Source organism: Brachyhypopomus gauderio, unplaced genomic scaffold (assembly GCF_052324685.1).
Source record: "Brachyhypopomus gauderio isolate BG-103 unplaced genomic scaffold, BGAUD_0.2 sc326, whole genome shotgun sequence".
Taxonomy (NCBI): Eukaryota; Metazoa; Chordata; class Actinopteri; order Gymnotiformes; family Hypopomidae; genus Brachyhypopomus; species Brachyhypopomus gauderio.
The window spans coordinates 27,501-42,151 of record NW_027507147.1 but is presented as its reverse complement, the minus strand read 5'-3'; the positions used below and the strand labels follow the sequence as shown (position 1 = coordinate 42,151).

Here is a 14,651-nt window from a genome sequence, read left to right as displayed (position 1 = left end):
GTACACGTGCACCACTGAGATGAGAGGAGTACACTTGCATCACTGAGATGAGATGGGAGTACACGTGCACCACTGAGATGAGATGGGAGTACACGTGCACCACTGAGATGAGAGGAGTACACGTGCACCGCTGAGATGAGATGGGAGTACACGTGCACCACTGAGATGAGATGGGAGTACACGTGCACCACTGAGATGAGATGGGAGTACACGTGCACCACTGAGATGAGATGGGAGTACACGTGCACCACTGAGATGGGAGAAGTACACGTGCACCGCTGAGATGAGAGGAGTACACGTGCACCACTGAGATGAGATGGGAGTACACGTGCACCGCTGAGATGAGATGGGAGTACACGTGCACCACTGAGATGAGATGGGAGTACACGTGCACCACTGAGATGGGAGGAGTACACGTGCACCACTGAGATGGGAGGAGTACACGTGCACCACTGAGATGAGAGGAGTACACGTGCACCGCTGAGATGAGATGGGAGTACACGTGCACCACTGAGATGGGAGGAGTACACGTGCACCACTGAGATGAGAGGAGTACACGTGCACCGCTGAGATGAGATGGGAGTACACGTGCACCACTGAGATGGGAGGAGTACACGTGCACCACTGAGATGAGAGGAGTACACGTGCACCACTGAGATGAGATGGGAGTACACGTGTACCACTGAGATGAGATGGGAGTACACGTGCACCACTGAGATGGGAGGAGTACACGTGCACCACTGAGATGAGATGGGAGTACACGTGCACCACTGAGATGAGATGGGAGTACACGTGCACCACTGAGATGAGAGGAGTACACGTGCACCACTATGATGGGAGGAGTACACGTGCACCACTGAGATGAGAGGAGTACACGTGCACCACTAAGATGGGAGGAGTACACGTGCACCACTGAGATGGGAGGAGTACACGTGCACCACTGAGATGGGAGGAGTACACGTGCACCGCTGAGATGGGAGGAGTACACGTGCACTGCTGAGATGGGAGGAGTACACGTGCACTGCTGAGATGGGAGTTGTTCACATGCACCACTGAGGTAAGATGGAAGTTCACGTGCACTGTTGATGATGATGATGTAGGAGTGATCAGATGTGTTCCTGTGGGGGATGCAGGATCTGGTGCTCCTCCATAAAACCATGGGGGGCAACAAATGGTGGGTTACCTCAAGAGGTTCCCATAGCAATGGGATAAAACTGACCATTTGTGTTTTAGTTATATCAGTGTGTTTGTGTGGCATGCACGTCAATCCTTCTTCTGCACCTATTTCCATCCTTGGTTGTAGGCAAGCAGGTAGGTTAGTTATATCTCATAACTAAAACCCCTACACATGTGATTCTGTAGCTGTTTCTCCATTAACTCCACTGAGAAGCTGAGACGATCCTTGTAACTGTCGCACGTTTGGATTCGTACTTTCTGTTCTATTTGTTCACTTTTAGTTTTCTTTTTTGCTTCCTAGAAATGGAAACGTGACATCTCTGATTATGCTTCTTGAGCCTGTCTGCCGCTGAGAGCTTTAGGACATGCATATTACATGAAGATCTGTAGGACTGGCAGTGATTAAGTCAAAGTGAGGTACAAAACCTCTCTCTCCCACTACCAAAGCTCTGGAGCTACATGGTCCTTTCATGACAGAAACAACTTAAAAAGGCACGACTCCAAGTCTGACAGTGAATAAAATTATGACGTGTCAAACAATGTAAAAGTTCTCCAGAAATTCACAAGGCGTATTACACCATAACCGTGTTACGCTGCTGTTAAAATATGTCTCCATTTTGACTACGAACATGAGAAGACACACATGCACAAGTTACTTAAAACACCCAGTTGACTAGTGTGCCATGAAGGAAATTGTTTCAAGGGCCGCTAAAGCGCTGTGTGTGTGAGAGATGGCGGCTTTTACAGAGGTGCGTTACGGATCTTCTTTGAGCCACTCCACACGCAGTGCTCCTGATCTTAAGGCCGGACTCTCAGGATCGAGACTCCCATGACTCCTGGCTCTGAGACTCCTGGCTCTTTGACTCCCAGGACTGAGACTCTGACCTCTGAGATTCAGCTTAGATAATACCCATCATTACTTGTGCACTGGTAATGATGAACAGATCAGGGCAGGGGTCAGTCAGGGTGCAGGGACAGAGGAGAGGTTAATGGCCAGCTGCAAACACGCACGGCCTTCTGGGACAGGGGTGAGGGAGCGAGACTGAGGATGGACAGAGATAACGAAACAAGACGGAGATGAAGAGAGGATCTGGCACTAGTGGCAGGTTGAGGTGCTCCACACAAGAACCTGCTGTTTGGCACCACTCCCCCTAACCAGAACTATGACCCAAACCAAGCTGATCTCCGATCAGTCAGAGGCTCACTACCAGGGCCGCCGTAGGCACGGCTGTGTAGGAACTTACAGTGACACACACACACACACATTGTGGTTATGTCTGTGGGTGTCTTTGATTCCCCACGTTCACTGCTCAGTAATTCGATAACTGGGTCAGTACCAGGTCAGCACCAGCACCTCTCTACCCTCTCAGTGTAGAACGGACTACTCCTGCATTTTAGTTACCTAAACACTGACGGTATATGTGTGGTTAAATAATGACTAACGTCTTTAGCCCTGAGGTGTGTGTGTGTGTGTGTGTGTGTGTGTGTGTGTGTGTGTGTGTGTGTGTGTGTGTGTGTGTGTGTGTGTGTGTGTGTTTCCTGTCCATCACTTTCCCTGAAGACAAGATCATCATTATTATGTCCTTTGCAGTGCCAACTGCTCACTGTTGTCAAATTGATCTCTGTGTTTTAGAAGTGGCCTCTCAGAACACACTGCACATCAGCCTGATCCCAGCAATAAGACACACAGCCTACGAGCGCCTGGACGCCATGAGATCTAATTACACCTCAGTCAGCTCTGGCCACACAGAGGAAGCCGTGTAGCTCTTAACGGTGGAGCCGGAGAGACTCCGTGTTCCAGACTGGAGAGGTGTGCTCAGGTGGAGGCTGTCAGCTTCAGGCATTTTAAAGTATACTGCAGTAAGCATTAATAATCTTTTAAATAGCTCTCCAGGGTTTGTAAAAGCTATCAAATGTATTCAGAATACATTTTACTACACTGTTGTGTGTGTGTGTGTGTGTGTGTGTGTGTGTGTGTGTGTGTGTGTGTGTGTGTGTGTGTGTGTGTGTGTGTGTACACTCGTGTCCAGGTCAATATGCTGGACAGTTACCTGTGCTCACATCAGAAGCTCACCTGGAAAAAGTGTGTGTGTGTGTGTGTGTGTGTGTGTGTGTGCGCGTTGGGCACCAACACAACTGTGGTGGTGAAAATGGGGACGGGGATCTTTTAGCACAAGCTCTGCTTAACTATGGACAGTGACCCCACACACACCAAGCAGGGAACACACACACCAAGCAGGGAACACACACAGCAAGCAGGAAACACACACAGCAAGCAGGAAACACACACCTACTCAAGTAAGCACCTTCATAAAGAACACATAAAACATTCTCCTGCCTGGAGCTTCTCTGTTTGGCCTTCATAACACTAGTTTTACACTAACGAATGTTTCATGCAGCCCTTATGAAAGTGCAACAAACATAACAGGCTCCAAAGTTTCTGCAGGGAATGATCACTGTACGTGAGCTCTACAGAGAGAGGGGGGAGGGGTTTACTCTACAGAGAGAGGGGGGAGGGGTTTACTCTACAGAGAGAGGGGGGAGGGGTTTACTCTACAGAGAGAGGGGGGAGGGGTTTACTCTACAGAGAGAGGGGGGAGGGGTTTACTCTACAGAGAGAGGGGGGAGGGGTTTACTCTACAGAGAGAGGGGGGAGGGGTTTACTCTACAGAGAGAGGGGGGAGGGGTTTACTCTACAGAGAGAGAGGGAGGGGTTTACTCTACAGAGAGAGGGGGGAGGGGTTTACTCTACAGAGAGAGGGGGGAGGGGTTTACTCTACAGAGAGAGGGGGGAGGGGTTTACTCTACAGAGAGAGGGGGAGGGGTTTACTCTACAGAGAGAGGGGGGGAGGGGTTTACTTTACCTTTCTGCTCCACTTCTAGATTAGCACAGACAAAAGAAGAGAAAAGAATAAGAGAAATTAATGAATGATGCAATAAATGATCAAACGTCTCCTTCCCCAGTGCATACTGAATGGCATTAGATAAAACAATAATGACATAATACACAGATCGTATGCCAAAATTAGATAGAATTTCAATTAATTAGTGAGTTCACCAAGACAGAGACTGATTCATGTGAAAGTAAACAGTTCCTCTGAAACCTGTGGGAAGAGAATGTAAGGAAGAGAATCTCCTGTGACACAATTCCTTGAGGAGGCAGAAATGACTGAACATACTCAGGCAAGATACTGTAGGTTTGTGTGTGTGTGTGTGTGTGTGTGTGTGTGTGTATTTGTGTGTGTGTGTGTATTTGTGTGTGTGTGTGTGTGTATATTTGTGTGTGTGTGTGTGTGTGTGTGTGTGTGTGTGTGTGTGTGTGTGTGTGTGTGCACATTTGTGTGTGTTTCAGCCACACGCCCCACCAATAACTGCTCTACGCATGTTCCACGCGTGTGTATGTGCACATGCGCACACTATGTGATGAACAGTAACTGGGACCACTGTACAATCATGACTGTTTATCAGAATGCACATGCCTCACGTTTCTGACATTATAATGTGAAGTGGAAGATGTGGTGTGAGAGTTATGTGACTACTCAAGATTAATACTGGAGCTCTCACAAATAACAGCTTCTGTTTACATGGCCATGGTGGTACGTTGGAGCAGAGAGAAGCAGTGGATCTATCTCCAGTGTGCATGTGGATTCAGGATGGGACCCCCAACAGGAGATGTAGCCAAGCAACGCCGTAGCCACAGGCTACAACACCGCAGGAAAGGACGGAGAGGCGCATACAGGGCACACAATGATGACATCATAGCCTTTGAGGCTTTTTCTGAACAGCATCTGCAAGTGGAGTAGTGAGTGCTTCAGGGCGTAGCACATGTTTGGGTGGAGAACATTCATGATGGAAATCACCCAGAGATTTCAGCATATCTATATAGAAGAAGGCCTGACCTCTGGGTTCTGGGGTATACTGCTGACAGGAACAGCGGAAATGACAGAATGCTTCAAATCAATTACAATCTTCAATTCAGGAGAGTGATATTGACATGACTATCAGGTACCAAACAGATTAGAGCTGAATATACACTGTGGATACAACAGTAATGATCTATAGAGTGATCCATACCAAACAAAAAGTAACAAAATAATAATATAAATAAATAAAATGAGATAAAACAAAATTAGATAAAGCAAGATTAGATAATCTAAAATCTAAAACAGAATCTAAAATCAGTAATAGTATATGTATTAGCTGTCTCAGGTGTAGACATGTTTAGAGGTGTGGTGGGTGTAGTAGTGACGTAGCTGTCTCAGGTGTAGACATGTTTAGAGGTGTGGTGGGTGTAATAGTGACGTAGCTGTCTCAGATGTAGACATGTTTAGAGGTGTGGTGGGTGTAGTAGTGACGTAGCTGTCTCAATGTAGACATGTTGAGGTGTGGTGGGTGTAATAGTGACGTAGCTGTCTCAGATGTAGACATGTTTAGAGGTGTGGTGGGTGTAATAGTGACGTTGCTGTCTCAGATGTAGACATGTTGAGGTGTGGTGGGTGTAGTATTGACGTAGCTGTCTCAGATGTAGACATGTTGAGGTGTGGTGGGTGTAGTAGTGACATAGCTGTCTCAGATGTAGACATGTTCAGAGGTGTGGTGGGTGTGGTAGTGATGTAGACATGTTTAGAGGTGTGGTGGGTGTAGTAGTGACATAGCTGTCTCAGATGTAGACATGTTCAGAGGTGTGGTGGGTGTAATAGTGACGTAGCTGTCTCAGATGTAGACATGTTTAGAGGTGTGGTGGGTGTAGTAGTGACGTAGCTGTCTCAGATGTAGACATGTTTAGAGGTGTGGTGGGTGTAGTAGTGACGTAGCTGTCTCAGATGTAGACATGTTCACAGGTGTGGTGGGTGTAGTAGTGATGTAGACATGTTCAGAGGTGTGGTGGGTGTAATAGTGACGTAGCCGTCTCAGATGTAGACATGTTTAGAGGTGTGGTGGGTGTAATAGTGACGTAGCTGTCTCAGATGTAGACATGTTGAGGTGTGGTGGGTGTAGTATTGACGTAGCTGTCTCAGATGTAGACATGTTGAGGTGTGGTGGGTGTAGTAGTGACATAGCTGTCTCAGATGTAGACATGTTCAGAGGTGTGGTGGGTGTGGTAGTGATGTAGACATGTTTAGAGGTGTGGTGGGTGTAGTAGTGACATAGCTGTCTCAGATGTAGACATGTTCAGAGGTGTGGTGGGTGTAATAGTGACGTAGCTGTCTCAGATGTAGACATGTTTAGAGGTGTGGTGGGTGTAGTAGTGACGTAGCTGTCTCAGATGTAGACATGTTTAGAGGTGTGGTGGGTGTAATAGTGACGTAGCTGTCTCAGATGTAGACATGTTCAGAGGTGTGGTGGGTCTAATAGTGACGTAGCTGTCTCAGATGTAGACATGTTTAGAGGTGTGGTGGGTGTAATAGTGACGTAGCTGTCTCAGATGGAGACGTGTTGACACATTGTGCAGTGAGATGCTGTGTTTGCTTCTCCCAGGATAATTAGCCTTTGTTAGAGGGGAAACGGTTTTCTCTTCATTTTTACTGTGAAATTTTGTCGATTACGTGTGAATTTTTCACAACGGAAGAGAAATTTCTTTTGTGTCGACCTCACTGCGCTCACAGTGACCACGGTCTTCTCTCTCTGGGCTGCCAGCAGGTTTTGTAATCTCTCTCTCTATATATCCTGCTCTCTCCATTCTTTCTACCCTCCCTCCCTCTCTCTATATATCCTGCTATCTCCGTTCTTTCTGTCCTTCGTCTCTCTCTCTCCACTCTCTCCCCCATTCTCTCTCTCTCTCTGTTCTCTCCATTGAGAGGGGTAATGGGGTATACACTCTGAATCTCATCAGTTCTACAAGAAGCAACCCCAAAGAGCTCATCCTGTAGGTCACCACGGCGACCACCGTCCCCGCCACTGTCACCAGCCTCCTGCATTGTCATTCGCTTGTCAAAACGGAATTAGCCAGCAAGGTCATTCCTGTACTGAACAGACATGCTCAAAGCGATCTCACACACACACACACACACACACACGCAGTCGATTTGTCACAAACCATCAAGCAGCATCACGATTAAGGAATCGTTACAAAGAATTGTTGAGACTTTCAGAGAAAAATGAAAGCGGTAGAGAAAAAGAAAGGAGTCTGCTTCTCCACAGCCCCACACAAAGAAAACGCCATTAAAAAACCCTTTCTGTGCTTGACCACCTGCTCCATCCTGTCCCCTAGCTACAGTAGTCCCTCCCCTAGCTACAGTAGCCCCTCCCCCAGCTACCGTAGCCCCTCCCCCAACCAGAGCAGACCAATGGAGAAATCTAGAACCTTATCATGATTAACTGTTTTCAGATATGTAAATATATGAAAACATACTTAAACTGAGGACTTTAAACTGACTAAATGTCTGAATTCAGTTATTCAAACCTCACTTTAATATTTAGTGAAATGATGATGCATATGAATAATAATCTCTGAATCATTTCTACTATTCTGTCTCACCGAAGTCGTCCAATTTCACCTGTTTGATAAATGCCTTAATTCCATTATAGGGGGGTAATTCCATACAGGAGGGTTTATGCTCCTCAAATTTTAGGCTGAAGTTTGAAGATCCTGATTTTCTTAAGAGCACTGAGGATGTCGACATGCTCATTTTAACAGGGACCTGGTGTCGTGAAGACACTCCCCCTTGGTGTCCTTCTGTCTGCTGTGAGATCATGGTGTCCCTGGGGAGCGTGACAGACACTGAAAACGTTTGCAATCAATGTGCAAAAAATCATAACAAATATCTTTTTTCACAGGAAGCAAAACACTGTTGACCAGTGTTATTAAAACCGGAAAATCACACTGCTGGATAAGAGTACAGGGGAAATGGGCATGTTGGCGTATCAGACACACACACACCTCTGTGCTGTCTGTCCTCCGAGAGTCACCCCATCACAATGAGGAGCATCTAAACACCATCCACACACACACGACTCATTTCCAGGCCCTGGGCAATCTGCTGCTATTTGTAGATTTCAGTGCAGGAACAGGAACTGGACCCGACTACACAGACCATGGGGCGATGACCGTGTGTTTGGTCAAGGCCCGCTGCACATCTCACCGATCCTCGAAAGCAGAAACATCCTGGACAGAAGCACAAACACGAGAGGACAAACGCCAATGTATCTGAGCCAAACCCCAGGCCTGAATGGCAGGATCAGAGTGGACCCTATATGGAGGTTCCCATAGAGCTGGAGAAGCTGCCTGTACACTGACCGACGTAGGCCCAGACTACACATGACAATCTTCCAAAAGAAACCCAGATGCCAGAAACACAGACCCCACTTCACCCTGGGCAGCTGTGTTTCAGCCTCACCATTATTGTATCAGGGAGTTTCAATCTCACCACTACCGTATCAGGGAGTTTCAGCCTCACTATTACTGCATCTGGGAGTTTCAGCCTCACTATTACCGCATCAGGGAGTTTCAGCCTCACTATTACCGCATCAGGGAGTTTCAGCCTCACAATTACCGCATCAGGGAGTTTCAGCCTCAACATTACCGCATCAGGGAGTTTCAGCCTCAACATTACCGCATCAGGGAGTTTCAGCCTCACCATTACCGCATCAGGGAGTTTCAGCCTCACCATTACTGCATCAGGGAGTTTAACCCTACACTAACCCTATCCCAACCCCACCCCAACCTCACACTAACCCTACCCCAACCCTACCCCAACCCTATCCTAACCTAACCCTGCCCTAACCTAACACGAACCTAATCCTACCCTGACCTAACCCTAACAGGAAGACAGGTAAACAGAGCATACAGACATAAATGGTCCCTGTACTTCTGGTTGTGAAACTGTCTAACCCTGTAACTACTACTACTACCGTCTAACCCTGTAACTACTACTACTACCGTCTAACCCTGTAACTACTACTACTACTACCGTCTAACCCTGTAACTACTACTACTACTACCGTCTAACCCTGTAACTACGTACTACTACCGTCTAACCCTGTAACTACTACTACTACTACCGTCTAACCCTGTAACTACTACTACTACTACCGTCTAACCCTGTAAATACTACTACCGTCTAACCCTGTAACTACTACTACTACTACCGTCTAACCCTGTAAATACTACTACCGTCTAACCCTGTAAATACTACTACTACTACCGTCTAACCCTGTAAATACTACTACTACTGTCTAACCCTGTAACTACTACTACTAATGTCTAACCCTGTAAATACTACTACTACCGTCTAACCCTGTAACTACTACTACTACCGTCTAACCCTGTAACTACTACTACTACTACCGTCTAACCCTGTAACTACTACTACTACCGTCTAACCCTGTAGCTACTACTACTACCGTCTAACCCTGTAACTACTACTACTACTACTGTCTAACCCTGTAACTACTACTACTACTACTGTCTAACCCTGTAACTACTACTACTACTACTACTACTACTACTGTCTAACCCTGTAAATACTACTACTACTACTGTCTAAACCTGTAACTACTACTACTACCGTCTAACCCTGTAACTACTACTACTACCGTCTAACCCTGTAACTACTACTACTAGTCTAAACCTGTAACTACTACTACTACCGTCTAACCCTGTAACTACTATTACTACTAGTCTAAACCTGTAACTACTACTACTAGTAGTCTAACCCTGTAACTACTACTACTACTAGTCTAACCCTGTAACTACTACTACTACTGTCTAACCCTGTAACTACTACTACTACCGTCTAACCCTGTAACTACTACTACTACCGTCTAACCCTGTAACTACTACTACTACTACCGTCTAACCCTGTAACTACTACTACCGTCTAAACCTGTAACTACTACTACTACTAGTCTAACCCTGTAACTACTACTACTACTAGTCTAAACCTGTAACTACTACTACTACTACTACTAGTCTAAACCTGTAACTACTACTACTACTACTACTACTAGTCTAAACCTGTAACAACTACTACTACTACTACTAGTCTAAACCTGTAACTACTACTACTACTACTACTAGTCTAAACCTGTAACTACTACTACTACTAGTCTAAACCTGTAACTACTAATACTACTAGTCTAAACCTGTAACTACTACTACTACTAGTCTAAACCTGTAACTACTACTACTACTACTAGTCTAAACCTGTAACTACTACTACTAGTCTAAACCTGTAACTACTACTACTAGTCTAAACCTGTAACTACTACTACTACTAGTCTAAACCTGTAACTACTACTACTAGTCTAAACCTGTAACTACTACTACTAATCAGCCTCACCAATTGTAAAGCAAAATACCATGTGGAATACTGGGACTATGAAACTAAAACAAGTTCATTAGAGGGTTATCGGACTATAAACACAGTTTGAATTGGTAGAGAATCTGTGTACTGTGAGAGCTATAGAGACAGATCCTCACCACTGGTTCAGCCCAGTTCAGCTGTAGAAAAGGGCAGAGACAGAAAGACCTGCTACCCAGAGAGGAAACGGCTGTGGTCACCGCTGAGACGGGAAGAGGAACAGAGACAAGGGATCATTTCATATGAAATGCTTTTTGAAGTTTTCAGAGTGGATAATAAGATTTAAGGAGGACGTCACAGAAGGAGACAGTTATAGATTTCTGGAGAAAGAGAAAAAGGGGGGAACCAGACTGGAGGATTAGAAGACCACGCAGAACATGGAGTACTGGGAGATGGAGGAGAAACTTCATTTATTTTCACTCAGTTTTCATACTGGCTGTCACTAATGTTATAGTCAATAACACTCAAGGTCCCATAAACACACTAAGAGAATTTCAGTCTGGGAGACTTTTGAGCTGGTAAATTTAAGAAAATCTGACAAAGGATTACCAGACTACATCATCTTCTGATCAACTCCATATCTGAATGTTGGGATTTCCATCTTTCTTTCCCACACCGCTGCCTGAACCCCCAAACCTCCAGCGCTATGCGCAAGTGCATCACCGCTACAATAAGGAAGTGTCACTCACAACAACAACCCCAGTGCTGTTACCATGGACGCACATGTCAATCAGAACTGAGAACATGCAGAGAGCTCTCTTTAGAAAATGCAAAAGGTCCGTCCCCTAGGAAGGGGAAAGAGTCACGGTTGCCCTTTCAGGATCTGAGTGTGCGCGCGTGTGTGTGTGTGTGTGTGTGTGTGCATGTTTCTTTTCTGCATGTGTGAGAAAGAATGAAACAACTAGCAGAGAAGGGGACAGAAACAACAGAAGGTCAGAAACGAGAGAGAAGGAGAGAGAGAGAGAGAGAGAGAGAGAGATGAGGGGATAATCATTAGTTGTAATTTTTTAAAGGATGTGTGGGCTACAGAAGGGAAATTATGACTATATGAGTAATGAGGCAAATTGCACATGCAGCATGTCCCTAAGGAAAAGCAAGATTCTCATACGCCCCCACTAAGAGGAACATGGCCCCACCCAATGACAAGAACACGCCCCCCCCACCCGCTCTCAAAAACAAGCACCCCACCCACTCTCAAAAACACACACACACACACACACACACACACACACACACACACTAATGCCACACATCCTTTCATCTCTCTCTCCCTCGTTGCTGGTGGCTTCATCCAACACTTCCCTTCATCCTTTGCTGGTTCCTCATCTTTCACACTCCACCCGGGCTGCTCCATCTCCACCTTCTACCTGCACCTCCACCACTCTCCCTCACTCACTACGGTGCGTATAACCTTGAGGCTACAAAGTGTGTGTGTGTGTGTGAGAGAGAGAGAAAGAGAGAGAGAGAGAGAGAGAGAGAGAGAGAGAAAACAAGGGAGTGTGTGACAGGTGAAACAGACTGGAGCTCAACCAGACACACACATGCCCTCACACACACACACTCACAGGCACAAATGCACACACAAACATACACACACACACACACACACACACACACACACACACACACACACACACACACACACAGTCACAAAATATTTACATAAGTAGATTGAGCATGTTTGCATGTTTGTGGGTGGTTTGCTGTATGTGGGGCTGTGTGTGATCACATGGGTGAGTGTATATGTGTGCATGTGCATACGGGTGTGTGTTGTGTGTGTGTGTGTGTGTTGATGTGTGTGTTGATGTGTGTGTGTGTGATGAGTCCTGGAACCTGTGATTAACAGGAAGCCATGTATCATGTTGTTCTGACTCTGATAACCAATCACTGTCATTAGACACAACCTAATAACACCCTTCCTTTCAGCTTCTGTGGACAGACAAATGGGCTTTCACACACACACAGACACACACACACTCCCACCCACACACAAACACACACTCCCACACACACACACACACACACACACACACACACACACACACACACACACACACACACACATTTTCTCATCACTGCCAAGAGCTGTTGTCTGTCTGAACATCCATCTGCACAGCAGGAGACATGAACAGTGATGTGTGTGTGTGTGTGTGTGTGTGTGTGTGTGTGTGTGTGTGTGTGTGTGTGTGTGTGTGTGTGTGTGTGTGTGATTGTCCTACTTCAGTTGTATTAGTGTGTAGTACGGTGTGTGCACAGATCTGTGAAAACTGAACAGCTTTGTCATTCAAGGTGGTGGAAAAAACAAACGATAAAAACAAATCAACAATTTCCTGTCTACTTGTGTGAACAAGGTGACAGCAGTGATAGTCACACCCATGACTCCGCCCACAGAGCCCACCATGACTCCGCCCACAGAGCCCACCATGTCTCCGCCCCTGCAGCGGCACTCTTTCAGGAAGGACGCGTATGAAGGACGTTTTGTCTCACTCACACCGAGGCATCATCTCCTCATCCTACCAGGTGACTGACCTCAATTTGCTTTTAATCCATCGCTCTGATTGGACCTCATTAACGATCCGTCAGCAAGCACTGAAACGGGACTCTGTGGGATCTTCAGTCTCTGCGGTGGCGATAAAGAAGGCTACAGAACACTCGTGGACAACACGCTCAAGAAGGACTCTGAGGAGACGACTCACAGATCCCTCACAACCCCTTTAATGAAACAGCTTAAGGAGAGAGAAATTCTAGGTCACTGAACCAATGACTAACCAATAACTCATCTGACCATCAGACATGAGTGAGTGAGTGAGTGAGTGAGTGAGTTATGAGTGAGTGTTGATGTGCTCTGAAGGTGGGTGGAGTCTGTCTGAACACAGCTGTCTCGGGAGGTGGAGTCTGTCTGAACACAGCTGTCTCGGGGGGTGGAGTCTGTCTGAACACAGCTGTCTCGGGAGGTGGAGTCTGTCTGAACACAGCTGTCTCGGGGGGTGGAGTCTGTCTGAACACAGTTGTCTCGGGGGGTGGAGTCTATATGAACACAGCTGTCTCGTGGGGCGGAGTCTGTCTGAACACAGCTGTCTCGGGGGGTGGAGTCTGTCTGAACACAGCTGTCTCGGGAGGTGGAGTCTGTCTGAACACAGCTGTCTCGGGGGGGTGGAGTCTGTCTGAACACAGCTGTCTCGGGAGGTGGAGTCTGTCTGAACACAGCTGTCTCGGGGGGTGGAGTCTGTCTGAACACAGTTGTCTCGGGGGGTGGAGTCTATATGAACACAGCTGTCTCGTGGGGCGGAGTCTGTCTGAACACAGCTGTCTCGGGGGGTGGAGTCTGTCTGAACACAGCTGTCTCGGGAGGTGGAGTCTGTCTGAACACAGCTGTCTCGGGGGGTGGAGACTGTCTGAACACAGCTGTCTCGGGGGGTGGAGACTGTCTGAACACAGCTGTCTCGGGGGGTGGAGTCTGTATGAACACAGCTGTCTCGGGGGGTGGAGTCTGTATGAACACAGCTGTCTCGGGGGGTGGAGTCTGTATGAACACAGCTGTCGCAGGAGGTGGAGTCTGTCTGAACACAGCTGTCTCGGGGGGTGGAGTCTGTCTGAACACAGCTGTCTCGGGGGGTGGAGTCTGTCTGAACACAGCTGTCTCGGGGGGTGGAGTCTGTCTGAACACAGCTGTCTCGGGGGTTGGAGTCTTTCTGAATACAGCTGTCTCAGGGGGTGGAGTCTGTATGAACACAGCTGTCTCAGGGGGTTGGAGTCTGTCTGAACACAGCTGTCTCGGGGGTTGGAGTCTTTCTGAACACAGCTGTCTCGGGGGTTGGAGTCTTTCTGAACACAGCTGTCTCGGGGGGTGGAGTCTGTCTGAACACAGCTGTCTCGGGGTGTGGAGTGTTCCAGGTCTGGTTTAAATTCGATTTCTCATCACAAGTGATCCCTGAAATCACCTTCACACGAAAAACACCTGACCACATTCAGAACACCGCAAGACCCGATTCGCTCTCCAACCTGAATTATGCTAATTAACACGCACTGATTGGCTAGTGAAAAACAGCACGGCTGACTGTTGTAGCACTGGCAGAACCTCGTCATTAACCCTGATAGCTATGACCGCCGCATCACTTCCTGGGCTGGGAAGCCAAACTCTGATTGGATGAGTGTAATCAGCACTGGCCCTAA

The 14,651-nt window shown here is 47.0% G+C and overlaps 1 protein-coding gene and 1 long non-coding RNA gene across 2 annotated transcripts in view; one reads left to right on the top strand and one right to left on the bottom strand.

Annotated features, from left to right (window-relative positions):
- Positions 1 to 14,651, bottom strand: part of LOC143504725 (adhesion G protein-coupled receptor L3-like) — a 72,561-nt gene that overhangs the window by 51,484 nt on the left and 6,426 nt on the right. The window lies entirely within an intron of this gene.
- Positions 11,731 to 14,651, top strand: part of LOC143504726 (uncharacterized) — a 9,181-nt gene continuing 6,260 nt past the window's right edge. Inside the window, exons 1-2 of the long non-coding RNA XR_013127649.1 lie at positions 11,731 to 11,878; positions 12,870 to 12,998. This is a non-coding gene — a long non-coding RNA (uncharacterized LOC143504726). The remainder of the gene's footprint in view (positions 11,879 to 12,869; positions 12,999 to 14,651) is intronic.